Below are 13,621 nucleotides of genomic sequence, written 5' to 3'. Positions count from 1 at the left end.
CCCTAGGCATCATGTAACTTTACTGCTAGCTTTCTTGTAGAGTCTTGAGGCCACATTTCTTTGGTATGTTTGGTTTGTCCTCAGCTCCAGATGTAAATATCGTCCCAGTCCCTGCTGTTCTAGGGACATTGCTAGGATGCTGATGAAAAAATTCAAATTTTCTAGGCCTCCAAAACTCACAAGGTTCTCTTCTTTCCAAGGGGCACTCTTTTGTCCATCAAAAGAGTCCTCTTCAGGGGATTGCCTGCTGGTAGGACCCCTACCACTAAGCTGCCATATTCTCAAATGCTCAATTCTAAACTAGCTTGTTGGTTTTATATAAGCCCCTAGAACAAAAGAATTTCTCTCAGCCTTTTTGCTGTCATTATGATAAGAGAAAGACTGTGATGGGAAAGAAAGTTTGGCGTAGACTTCTTGCCATGACTATGTTAAGAAAAGGATACTGCCCTAAGTCTCTATTTTGTGCTTCCCTAGACATTGTTCCTAAGAGGTAGAAAGTCACAATACCTACAGAATCAAAGCTGGGAAATAAGCCACAGCTCCTATCTTGACCAGTTTGCAGGTGTCCTTATCTTCCCTCTTCTGCTATTTGTTTCCAGACATTATCCTTTCTTCCTCTCCAGCTTTCCATAAAAATACATTTTTCTATGCTACTTATGTATTTACATTCTATGTAAGGTTGCTGAAGCTGATGTTTTGGGCTCCCTTACTTTGTATACAGATGAGACTGCACTCCAAATATAATAGAACATTGCAGGTAACTATCTCTATCTTTTATCTTACAAATATCTATAGGTCAGAAAAACTGACTGACTAGGAAAGTTGCAATCCTACTTAGAAAAATTGTGCAGACAGGTTAGTGTTTTGTGTATTTATCTGATTTCTTGTCAGTCATTTGTAGATGTTACAGTCTTGGTGACCTTCCCTCTCTTAATTCTTGGGTAGTCCTGGTTTGATCTGATCTGACATACAATTTGAGTGGTCAGGAAGGATCCATGTCACTAATAACATAAGTCTAAAAAAATCTTAATTCCACTTTAATTAGAAATCATTAAGAGATTTCTTATGTTCTGGTAATAATTGTGAGAAATGTCCTTAGTATAGGAATAAACAATATTCATTGGAAAGCCAGGAAGGTTTTCATTACATTCATTTTACATGTATTCTTTCTGAATAAATGGGTAGCCCCCTTAAAGGAGTTGCTGACTCAGACAAATGTGAGCTCTTCCATTCAAATTTCCCACCTTGTTCTCCATTGGCTAGGTGCAACTTCCTGAACTGCCCACTTCATGTTCCCCTGAAATAGCTCGTCAAGCATGCATACTGATGGGGGACGGGATCCCAATAGGTTCAGCAGGAATTATGATCTTATCTAAGACCAGAAAACCTGCAATATCATCTGGAAAGAATTCAAGGTCTCAGGCTTAATTGGAGTGAGAGTTGTAGAAGTTTATTGTTACGATTCCATGAGAAGCGGGCAAGAGTCCTTTAGGGGACCTGCAAGTGAGAGGGGTACATGCTTTTACCTTTAAAGGGTAGGGCTGCCATTGGATGGAGGGAAGGGACCTCAGTGCATAGATAAAAGGTTAGAGCTGACCAAGAGGAGCATGTGAATAGATAGTTTGGATAAGATTTGGGCCAGGTTGAAGGAGACAAAAGGCAAGGACAAAGGAGGGTGTAGGCCAGGCCCAGAAGAAATGAAGAGATTAAGTAAGAACAAAGGGGTCACAGGGTGTTGCCTAGGTGGAGTGTGGGATAGGGAGAAGGAGAAGAGCTCAAGGGTGGGAAAGAACAAATTACAACTTCACAGACTGGTTTTACAAGTTGGTTTGACCTAGACCCCAGGTACCCCATCATTCCCCCCTTAAACAGATGACACCCAAATTCATTTGGGAGTAAGGACGATGTACAGCTTCCCGAGCTACTTCCCGCTGGGGAGGGGCGTAGAGCTGTTCCTGCCTCTCAGGGTCCCATCGTTCAAAGGGTGGGGTTGGTGGCCAATGTCCGGAATTTGGCCTATGCCAGATCCAAGGGGTGAGGGGTAACGCCCGGTAAGGTTGCTATCCAACCTGAGCAATCAACTGCAAATGGAAAGCACTGAGCCTAGAAGAGACAAACTTAGCAAGGAGGTTAAGCAGACAAGGACCAGGAAAGGGGCCAATATAGGGAAAAGCCAAGACCACCATGAGGAAGAGGAGGAACCTGGTGCACTAAGGGCTTCATGAAGTTCTTCCATCCAATTGGCCTTTTCCAGTATATTTTTGGTGTGGAGTTCTACCTGTCAGGAATTATTGATACACATGCAACAGGAGGTGTTAGCTAGGGCACAGACACCCCCACTAGAGGCCAGCAGATAATCTAAGGCTATGGTTTTAGAACATTGTCTGAAAAACCCCGTTTAACTCATTTTAAAGGATAAGTGCTGGGCTTAGTGATGTTATAAACAGTCAGAGGGGGTGCGAGAAATCCCAGGGAGCACATACCTCGCCCCCAGAATTCACACCCTCTGGCCCACCCATCCCACAAAGAAAGGAATATCCTTGGGGAGCACAAATGGGGCCCCAGTTTTGTTTGTAGTAGGCCTTGGACACGGAGGCTCCATGGGTTAGTTAGATTGCATGACAACGTTCCCGGCAGAAGAGTCACCTGCCAGTGAAGGGTGCTGAGCCTAAAAGACACAAATCTAGCAACAGGATTAAACAAACAAGGGCCAAAAAGGAGTAAGAGAAAATTGACCAGAAGTGGAGTGAGTATGGGCTAGTATAACCCATTACTCAGACTATTTCACTGTCCTTTATATTTTCCCATAGAGTAGGCCTTTCAAAATCCCACTAGAGATTTAAAATTTCTTCTAAAAGTATTTTCCCTTCTTTTAAAACAGTTCTTGAGATTCATAAAACTTTTAGAATGATCTTAAGCAGTTTGCATAACTTTCTGTACATGTTCTAATCCTAGATGAAAATAATATTAGATTTTCCAGTAAGCTAACACGAAAGAGCTCCCATCTTTTACTGACTCCTTGCTCTGATCATAGAAACCTGTTATAGAAGGAAAAAACAGGGACCTGTCACATTCCAAATATGACAGGATAAAACATCCTTGATTCTGTTTAAATTCAGGTTAGTTACAGATATCCAACCATGCAGTATCCATTCCACCTCAGTGCTAGACTCAGGAATAGGTGGGGAACATTCCTTTTCAAAGGAACCCCATAGGTAAACTGAGCCAGGAGGGATCCCATCCCAGACAGAGGCTAAGATCGTCCCTCCAGCCTTTACCAAATGCAGGCTTCCACCTGTCCACAGTACAGGCTCTGAGTAGCTTGTGGCATTTTCTCTGATACTGATTTAATGCAGATAACTATACCCAAATTCAAACTCAAAATAAAATTTAGTTATGGTCCCAAATGCCTTTTACCTTAAACAACAAGCCTCAACAATCACAGCTTAGAGCCAGTTATAATTATTTCTATTCTCTTGTAGCTGCCATAAGCAATAAAGATTTATCAGGTCCCACAACTGTAAGGAATTCCATTTACCATCTTTCCTTCTGAAATCTAGAAGCCAATTGATAAAAATCCTTTTTAATCCTTGCACCTTTTTAGCAAGTTAGGTTCATTTAAAAACTACATGACTAAAACTGTTCCTTTCCCAATGACCTTGCTTAATTAACAGAGAGAGTTTCCAGGGGGATTTGGCAGTTTTATGCCCCTGTTTAGCCAATTCTCATATAAGCAGGAGGACTGTTCTGAATGGGCAGAACTAGTCAGAATAGTTGTTACAGTTTTAGGTTTTAGCATTAAAACGGTAGCTCAATAACTTAGTTAACAGTCTTACAATTTTAAACAATCTTGACTGAAACTTCCTTTTAAACAAAGACAGACTTGGAAGCTTAAGATTTTCCTACATTACAATACTCCGAAACTTTAAGAGAAACTGCTTCTCATACAGCATAGATAGTACAGATGTTTACCAGTAATGATATCATCTTAAATTTGAACTTTGAAATAAAGACAAATGAATTACCAATCTGATGACCTTAAAACGCCACATGAAGTTATACTGAACTAAAATCTTTTTTTTATGCCATACAACCAATCAACTTATAATCATTGCATATTTCTAGAATAGCCAAAAAGTTAAATGGATAATCAGCTATCACAGTAAATATTGGCAGTATTATTACTACTTGTTTGTATCCCACATATAAGAGCTTTAAACCATGAGATATTATAACATAAAAAATCCAATTCACATGAAATAAACATTATAACATAGGGTTAGCAGAACTGATAAAGTAACATAGCTAGTTTTACACAACTTTTTCTCCATCTTTTAGTTTCAACAAAATTCAGATTGAAAACTGCTTTTTGTCACTCAATTTTTACAGTATAAGAGGACTTTACAATTTAGATTTTACAATTTAGAGATACCATAATAGAACAATGACATCATGACATTAATTGCATTTCCAATTCATCACATACCAAAATTATTGATAGAAAATTAGGCTTACCAAGTGCAGCGGCTTTTCCTCCTCTCCCCACAGTTGCAGAGCTTGGTTGTGGACCCCAGGATTTGAAAGGAAAGAGGGTCATCTGCATGCCCCAGGGGCCCTCGATATAGCTGCTATGCCTCCCCCCCAAAATGTTTTTAGCTGTTCCAACTTTTACTCCAATAAATTTTTGTCTTCACTCCTTAGAAACTTCTTTGAAAGTGATAGCTTTGACTTCCCTAGCAAGGGGAGAGGGAGTGACTCCTACTCCTTTATCCCAGTTCTAGAGAACCCAAAAACCTCACCTTACGTATCAAATTTTAGAAAATATTCCAATTTGCCTAAATGCCAAATAGTAAAATGAATTCCGACTTTTCTTTAGCATCAAATTAGGAGTGACACTTTTCAAAAATGACCAGAATGCATTCAGTTGCCTTTTAGTTGCATTTTGTTACACAAAACTTTCTTCTTTTAGGTGAGGCAGGAAATAGTTAAATGTTAGTCTACCTGTGTTCTGAGGGAGAAGATTCCCTGCCTTTCTTATCACCTTCTCCTCACTCCACTTGGCCAGAGTGGAATGAAGAGGAGGAGATTTTCAAACTTTTAAAGATCTTAACACTTCTGTTTACAAACAAGACAATATTTTGCTCTCTTTCTCTCCCTCTCCAGTCTGCATTCAGCAGCAGGGGAAAGAAGGAGGGAAAGAGATACAGCATGTCAAAGGAATGTCCTGCAGTTGCAGTTTAAAGCTTAGAAGATGTCAGATTACTCACACACACTCATTCACAGAGAGAGAGAGAGAGAGAGAGAGAGAGAGAGAGAGAGAGAGAGAGCAGAATTCCAAGGAAAAGTCTAGCCCTTGCTGCTCTTGCTGGTTGGCTGCATTTTTAGTCTCATAGGTTGCTAGGTTATACACAGACACTCACTCACTCTACACAGAAACATAAAAAACAAATACAGACAAAGCAGTACAGATCTTCTCTTTTTTAGGAAATAAAACCAATTTAGGAATTTTTTTGCCCTACTTCCTCTCTGCTCCCTTCCTCCAAAGTTTTTCTGAGGAGCAGACAGGAGTAGGGTGGGATTTTCCAGGTTAACCTACTGTAACCAGCATTTCTCCTAAAGGGCTACATGGAGATAATGCTTGGAGGAATGCCATCCCCCTTAGGTACCCAAATTTAAGAGCTGTTTCCCATTCTAGGTAAACCTTGCTTATGAACCTAGAATCTGAGACTTGACAAAATGGTACTTTAGCTCCAGAATCTTCCCATTTTGCTCAGGAACTTGACTTGTGCTGCCTCCAGTTGATCAGTTTCTCATTCAGTCTCTTTTTACCTATATTCCTGATTTCACAACATTCCAAAAAATAGTCCCAAGGAATTTAGCACCCCAAAGAAGGGAAGTTCTAGCCTGTGGATACTCGGGACTGCTGGAAACCAGCAGGGCACCACCCTTTGTCCATAGTGAGCTTCCCTTTTTCTGATGCTACATAAATCCCGGGGATGAGCCCCCAAATTGTGAGAAATATCTTTAATCTAGGAATAAACAATATTGATTGGAAAGTCAGGAAGGTTTTCATTACATTCATTTTATATTTATTCTTTCTGAATAAATGGTAGCCCTCTTAAAGGAGTATGCCCACTCAGACAAATGTGAGCCCTTTTATACTGCTTCCATTCTAATTTCCCACCTTGTTCTCCACTGGCTAGGTGAAACTTCCTGAACTGCCCACATCATGCTCCCCTGAAACAGCATGTCGACAAAGTCTCTAACCCACTACCTGATAAGAAGCCTGATTCTGCTAGATCATAGCTCTGGTTAGAACCAGGCACCTCTGACCCACATTTTGCTATCACTCAAAGACAGAAGCACTTTTAATTATGTGGAAACAAAATTCCTCCCATCCTTTCCCACATTCTGATTTGCAGTAATTGACTGTACATTAGGAAGCTAAACTATTCCTGCCGGAATCTACATCTGATTTGGGAACTCTAGTCTGGTTAAACTCTGTGAAAAATATGTATGGATTATATTAAAGGTTGAAATAGAACATCCTTAACCCTGCAGAGGATCTTTTAATTTTGTAATATTGTGTACACAATGAACTATTGTAAATTGTTGAAATATCATATGTAAATCAGCTCTCCTTGATGTCAGTAATTACTACAATTCTGAAGCTAAGCTCTCCTTCCGAATAAACAGGATCTTCCACTGATCCTTTCATTACAATTTCAATGAAAGACAAATTTAACAGTTGGCAGAAAAAACTGCCCAGAGTTTCAAAGCTTTCAAAAGGCATAATCTCATCTTTGTGTTCGTAATTCTGGAATGTTTTAGGAGGGCCTCATTGATTCTAAAAGGGGGGGGGGGGAGAAAATGCAAGAATGCCTTGTAAATCTTTGGCGTTAGACTTAAAGCCTTTCTATTCTGAAGTGCTAGCAGTGAATGGCCCTCAGAAAAATTGAGATTATGTGCAGTACCATTTGTAACTATAGATTCAGATTTGATTTGACTGAATATGTTCTAAATAAAATAGTAATGCAGCCTCGTTTAAAGTGAGATGTGTTTTTCACGTTAGGATAGTTGTGCTATTTGACCCTTTATAAGTAAATCATAACTTTGATGGAAAACACACTTCAAATTTGGCATTATTAAGGCAATATGTTTAGAGAATGTGATAATAAGAATGATAAGTATCCTTGGATCAAAATTACTCTAAACTGGTTTCTGAAGGTGTCTAGTATAGAATTCCTAAATTGCTAAAAAAAAGAATTAAATGATTTTCTTAAAGATAATTCTAAATGCATTCAACTAAATTAATGTTAATTGACTGGCAACGAATGTTGTGTTTAAAAATCCATGATATTGTTTTATACTAGTTATTATGTTTATAGTTTCTTGCATTGTTATTTTGGGAAATTAGGGTATAAGAAATGTCCTTAATAGAGTGATGCAATTGTATCATTAAAAGATTAACTTCTCTTTTAATCCTAATTATTTTAAGTTATTAATTTCAGTTATCATTTATTAGATTTATGGTTTAAAAAACTATCTGAAATATTTACTTGGGTATACTTGGCCTTAAGATGAATAATAATAACAATTACTTAATCTTGGGAAAAGCACAAAAGACTTTGTAAATTTTCATTTGTAAAGTTCTTTGGGCACTTGTCAGGTCCTCTGGCAAGGTCATAAAATTTTATTGGCTCTATGAAGAAAGAACCTGCAAGAATGTATTTAACTTGTTGAGCCTATATCAATTTACGATGTCTTGGGGTGTAGGGAGGGGAGAGATGGGAAGAAAATTAGAAATTCAAAATCTGATGGAAGTAAATGTTGAAAACTAAAAATAAATAAATTAAATTAAGAAAAAAGAATGTATATAACTAAGGGGAGCTTTGTAAATTCAAAAATAATGAATCAGTTTACCAAGAAATTGAGATCCATCCACCCCACCCCCAACACAAATAGTCACAGCCACAGTGGGAAAAAACTTTTAAAATTTACTTGTAGTATAGAAGTGATTTATATGATGAATTACCTGACTACTGATTATGAAAATCTGAAAATGCACCAAAATGTATATTGTAAAAGCAAGCATGAATAGCTCTCCTGAGGACTGCTGATCGCATACTATAGTGGACTCTCTATTTATTCAGCAATAAACTAAAGCAAAACATTCACAATATAACATAACAACTTATTACTGAGGTGACCACATAGTCTTAAACAAAACATATCATTCAGTAAGTCACAATCTCCTCAATCAATATAAAGTACCCATCTAAAGTCTTCTTTCATCTTGATTGGAGGCTGGCTTCCAATCATCCTTAACTCAATCATCCTTAAGGAGTAATTATCCTTAAGGGGTAGTGGAAAGTACAAAGGTCTTCCACCCCTAAGTCACAGTAAATAATAATCTCGTCAGTCAGCACTAAGTACACAAGTAAAGGTCCTTTCATCTTGAAGAGGCTGCCTTCCAAACTCCATGGCTTCTTTTTCATGCTCCCAGATCTTGCCTGGATTTATCCAACTCTTGTCTAGATTCATATGTAGGCAGGTCTCTGTTCCTGTTCCATATCAAAGCTCACAGTGACTAGTCCACTCCAAGACCTTTGAAGTTTCTGTTTCTGGGAAGACAAAGCTTAACAGAGTCATGGCAATATTCATACACATTAAGTTTAGCGGAGTTATAATATTCACACACACTGCCAGCATTGTCATCTCAATTCACTTTCTCTCTGACAAGGTAACACAAACCAACAGACATGGCCTCTATCTGAGAAATTAACACAGACCAACAGACAGGTTTTCTATCTGAGAAACCAAACACAAATCAACAATAAAGTCCCAGGACTTCTGAAAACAACAGTATACTCTCTTTTCAACCTTGCCAGTTATTTACGTGTATTTGTAGCATTTCTCAGATTACACTACCTTCAAGGAACTCCTGATATTTCCCCTGAATGGTGAATTACTGACCATAAAGAGAACTGAGTCAAATTTATAATAATACAAATCATTCCCCAATTGATAAATGGTCAAAGGATGTGAACAGGCAGTTTTCAGATGAAGAAATTAAAGCTAACTATAGTCATATGAAAAAAATGCTCTAAATCACTATTGATTAGAGAAATACAAATTAAAGCAACTCTTAAGGTACCACATCACACCTATTAGATTGGCTAACATGCCAAACAAGAAAATTATATATGTTGGAGAAAACATGGGTAAATTGAAACACTAATGCATTGTTGGTGGAGTTGTGAACTGATTGAACCATTCTGGAGAGCAATTTGGAACTATTCCCAAAGGGTTATAAAACCGTGCATACCCTTTGATCTAGCAATACCACTACTAGGTTTATATCCCAAAGAGATCATAAAAAATGCAAAAAGGACCTATTTGTACAAAAATATTTATAGCAGTTCTTTTTGTGGTGGCCAAGAATTGGAAATTGAGGGGATGTCAATCAATTGGGGAATGACTGAACAAGCTGTGGTAGAGGAATGTAATGGGAGAAGTGATGAGTATATGGATTTCAGAAAAACCTGGAAAGACTTATAGGAAGTGATGCTGAGTGAAGTGAGCAGAAACAGCAACAATGCATAATGATTAATTATGATAGACTTACTCTTACCAGCACTACAATGATCCAATATAATTCCAAAAGACTCATGATGGAAAATGCTATCCACATCCCGAGAATGAACTATGGAGTCTGAATGCAGATTGAAGAATACTATTTGTTCTTTTTGCTTTGTTTTGTTTTTTCTTTCTTGTGGTTTTTCCTTTAGTTCTGTTTCTTCTTTCACAACAAGACTAAGGTGGAAATATGTTTAATGTGATTGTACATATATGGCCTGTATAAGATTGCTTGCCTTCTGGGGCAGGGGGGAAGGGAAGGAGGGAGAAAAAAATTTGGAGCTCAAAATCTTATAAAAGTGAATGTTGAAAACTATCTTTACATGTAATTGGAAAAAAAATACTGTTAAGTGGGGGAAAAAATAAAAAATCTTATTGAACCTTTCCTCACCCACTATATGGTTTAAGAAAGGACTTTCAGGATTTGGGGTCATCCTGGGGACCACCCTTCTCTTTTCTCAATGTATGTATGTGTGTATGTGTGTGTGTGCATGTATGTGTGTGTGTAAATTGTACCTCCACGTACAGTAGTTTAAATTGTTTTGTGAAGATGGGTAGCATTTATTTCCTTTTTATTTTTTCATTTTCAAAAAAAATTATGAATTAAAAATTTATTCACAACTAATTTAAAGAACTCTATATGTGAAAACCTCAATTTGAGACCTTAAAAACAATTACTAAAACCTATCCAAAGAGAGTTACAAAAATATGCCCAAAGTCTGTGTATTTAGAAATGTGTTTGTTTGGATGGCATCTGTGGATATTCAAATGAATCCAAAAGAAGTTCAGAAGTTCCTTCCAGCATAAGAGGAATTGTGGGGGGTGGGAAGAGGGGACTAAGATCAATTCATGTTTTTCTTTGAGGGTTTTGCATATAGCTGTTTTGACATTGCTGTCTTCTGAGTTTGTATTTTGGTCTTCCTTGCATTATAGTAACTTTCTATGATCAGGTTCTTTTTGTTGTCCTTGCTGCTATTTGCTCATTTTTTCCAGCCTATTTCTTGACTTTTAACTTTTATGTTAAAGTTTGGTTCTGTTCCTAGGGTAAAGGAGGTACCAGCCAAATGTCATGTGTTTTTGTGTTGCTGTTTTCAGAGCTAGTTCTGGGAGTCTGTAAGTTTTAAGTTCTTCCAAGGTGGTATGATCTAAGGAGCATTATGGTCACTGTTCTCCTACCCTGAGCTCTAGTCTGTGAATGACTACAAACTCTCTTTTCCACCCTGGAACTGTGACCAGGAACCATGTTTGAGCAATGCGACAGAGTCCTGTTCCCAGTGCCAACAAAAGGTCCTCTGGAATCTCCTGACCAGTTGTCTGATCCTTTATAATATGTGGGCTAAGAGCTCTGGAAGCCACAGTGGCCCCCTGGGACTGCTGCTGGTTTGCATTCGTATGGCCTGCACTGGCCTAGTGTCCACTCTCACCCCAGTGAAACAGACCTTTCCTGATAACCTTCTAAGTTGTTTTGGGTTAGAAAATTGTTTCATTGGTTCTTCTGCTTCAGAATTTTTTTGAGGCTTTATTTAAACATTGTTTAGAGGGGGATTTAGGAGAACTTAGGTGAGTCCCTGCCTTTACTCTGAGACACTTGCTCATCTCTACTTTTGTAGTGCCTCTGTCATTTTTCATGATCTTTCAAATATCACTGACAATCAACAATAATATCTGTCAGTTCTTTCAGTGTTTGAGGATATAATAATGTCTGATTTGTGGCTTCTGTGCTCCTTCCCATAATGCATATAAGGTTGTATTCTCCATTTAGGAACTTTGTAGGTGCTATTCTTCCCCATTGAATATAAATGAATTGACATTACTTGCTAGAAAATACATGCATGAATACAAACATCTGCCTGTCTTAATAGTCTAAATACCTTTTTATTGCATGCAGTAATGGCAGAATGACTCAGGAGAAGTTAAATAAAAAATTCTATACATGAATGAATTTAATGGTAACTTTGTTCTTTGTTTTTTCATGACACACAATATAAGCTCATGATCATCTTTTTGAGGGATGGATCCATGGGCACTTGGAATGTTTCTCAGACTCTGTCCAAGGCTATGAGAGACCAAAGTAGAGGTATAAAACTGGGTTGCTTGCTGATCAATATTCAACAGTGGAAGAGTGTTAAGAAATTAATATATAAATATCCATAATATAAAACCTCTCCTTCTGTTAGAGGTTATTATCTGGGTAGCCTCACAAATACTCATTTCTTTCTTATATATTGGTTCTAAAGAAACAGGCAGTAGTAATACTAATATAGTTTACTTAGATTCCAGAACTGCAGGGCTCAGATTGGAACAGCTCAGGGTTCCAGGACTCCATGGTCACTCACATTTCCTGAAGACCAAGCACTGTGAACCTCAAACATCCAGAAGGAACTAAATCAAGGAAGCAGAAGTCAACCCTGGAACCTACTAGAGCTGGGAGAGATCAGGTAGATTCAACCATACCATCCAAAAGTAAAGCATAGATGTGGCACAAAGCCCCAGTGGACTTTGTGGAACTGAAGGAACTAAAGCTGGAGAAATAAATAAATCAAGGAAAACATTAACTAATATAAACTATTATAGTTACCAAGATGAGAGTAATTGTAACAACTTCAAGCAGCAGCTGAAAAGGGGGGAAAAGATTTTCCACAAAAGCTATATGAATATCTAAAATAATTAGGAGATTAAAAAATGAAATACTGGTAGAAATGATTGGAAGAAAAATAAAGAGCTTAGAAGAGAAATTGGTAAAGCTTACTCAAGTAATGGGGTCCGCTGAAAACTAGAATAGAAAAAACTCATAAATAATACTTTAAGATATAATGTCCCTCCCTAAGTCTCCTCTTCTCTAGGGTAAACAAGCATCCCAGATTTCGTCAACTAATCACGTCCTCTGTATGCCAGTTGTCCTTCTCTGGATATGCTCGAATATGATAATTCCCCTTCTGAATTATGGCAGCTAGGTGGTGCCATGGATCAAGCTCTGTGTTTGGAGTCAGGAAGACCTGAATTCAAATTCAGCCCCACAAACTTCCTAGCTGTGTGACCTTGGGAAAGTCACTTAACCTCGGTTTGCCACTGGAGAAGAAAATTGCAATTCACAGGATCACAAAGAGCTGGACACAAATTTGGACTTACTTAGTTGAAAAAACGAAATAACAACAAAATGTGGTACCTGGAAATGAACACAGAAATGATCTGATTAGGCCCCTGTGTACATGACAAGCATGACTTCACTCATCGTGGACATTAACCCAAGGTCATATTACCTTTTTTGGATTCCAGAGGGACTATTTCATTTTCTTTTTGTTGTATCCCTAGCACCAAGCACAGTATAAGGCATATAGTACATGCTTAATAAATGCTTGTTGATTGATTGACAAAGAACTTAGAAAATGATGACTGATACATGATAAAATTCAAATTGGAGCCTTGGATTTAAAAAATGTGGGGCAGTTAGTGGTAAGGATGATGAATGAAATGGGAAACTCTTATGAAAAAGAGAAAACAGAATAATAAGACCACAAAACAAAGAAAAATAAGAAACATTCGGCTACACAAGATGTCTCTAATGAAGCAGTCAGATAAAAGGCATTATTGCTATTTTCTCAATTTTACAAACAACTACTACTTTCTTTCCTCAAGGAAAAATGAGCCCTGACTTTTCCTTATTTTTTTTTTAATTAGGTGAGTGGATGGAAGTCTTTTCTTCCTTTTAATTTTTTCCATCTTTCCTTTCTGTCTGTAGTTCTGTTCCGAAAATTCTAAGGTAAAGGCCATCCAAGAACTTCCATGAGACTACAAAAGTCATGGTTTCTACCAAGAGGTATCTTTAATAATTTTATTATGAATTTGTTAGTTATCAACCGACTTGAACATTTTCACATACAAAAGATAAAATATTATATTACATATAAAAAGTTCAAGAAATCTAATTTCTGCATGATGAATAATTTTATTAATTATGATTAGTGAGTAATTAACCCTCTCA

The sequence above is a fragment of the Petaurus breviceps genome, unplaced genomic scaffold (assembly GCF_028583685.1).
Source record: "Petaurus breviceps papuanus isolate PSGF00001 unplaced genomic scaffold, PetGlider_PUasm1.0 216, whole genome shotgun sequence".
Taxonomy (NCBI): Eukaryota; Metazoa; Chordata; class Mammalia; order Diprotodontia; family Petauridae; genus Petaurus; species Petaurus breviceps.
The sequence above is the reverse complement of the archived record's forward strand: the minus strand, read 5'-3'. Positions refer to the sequence as shown.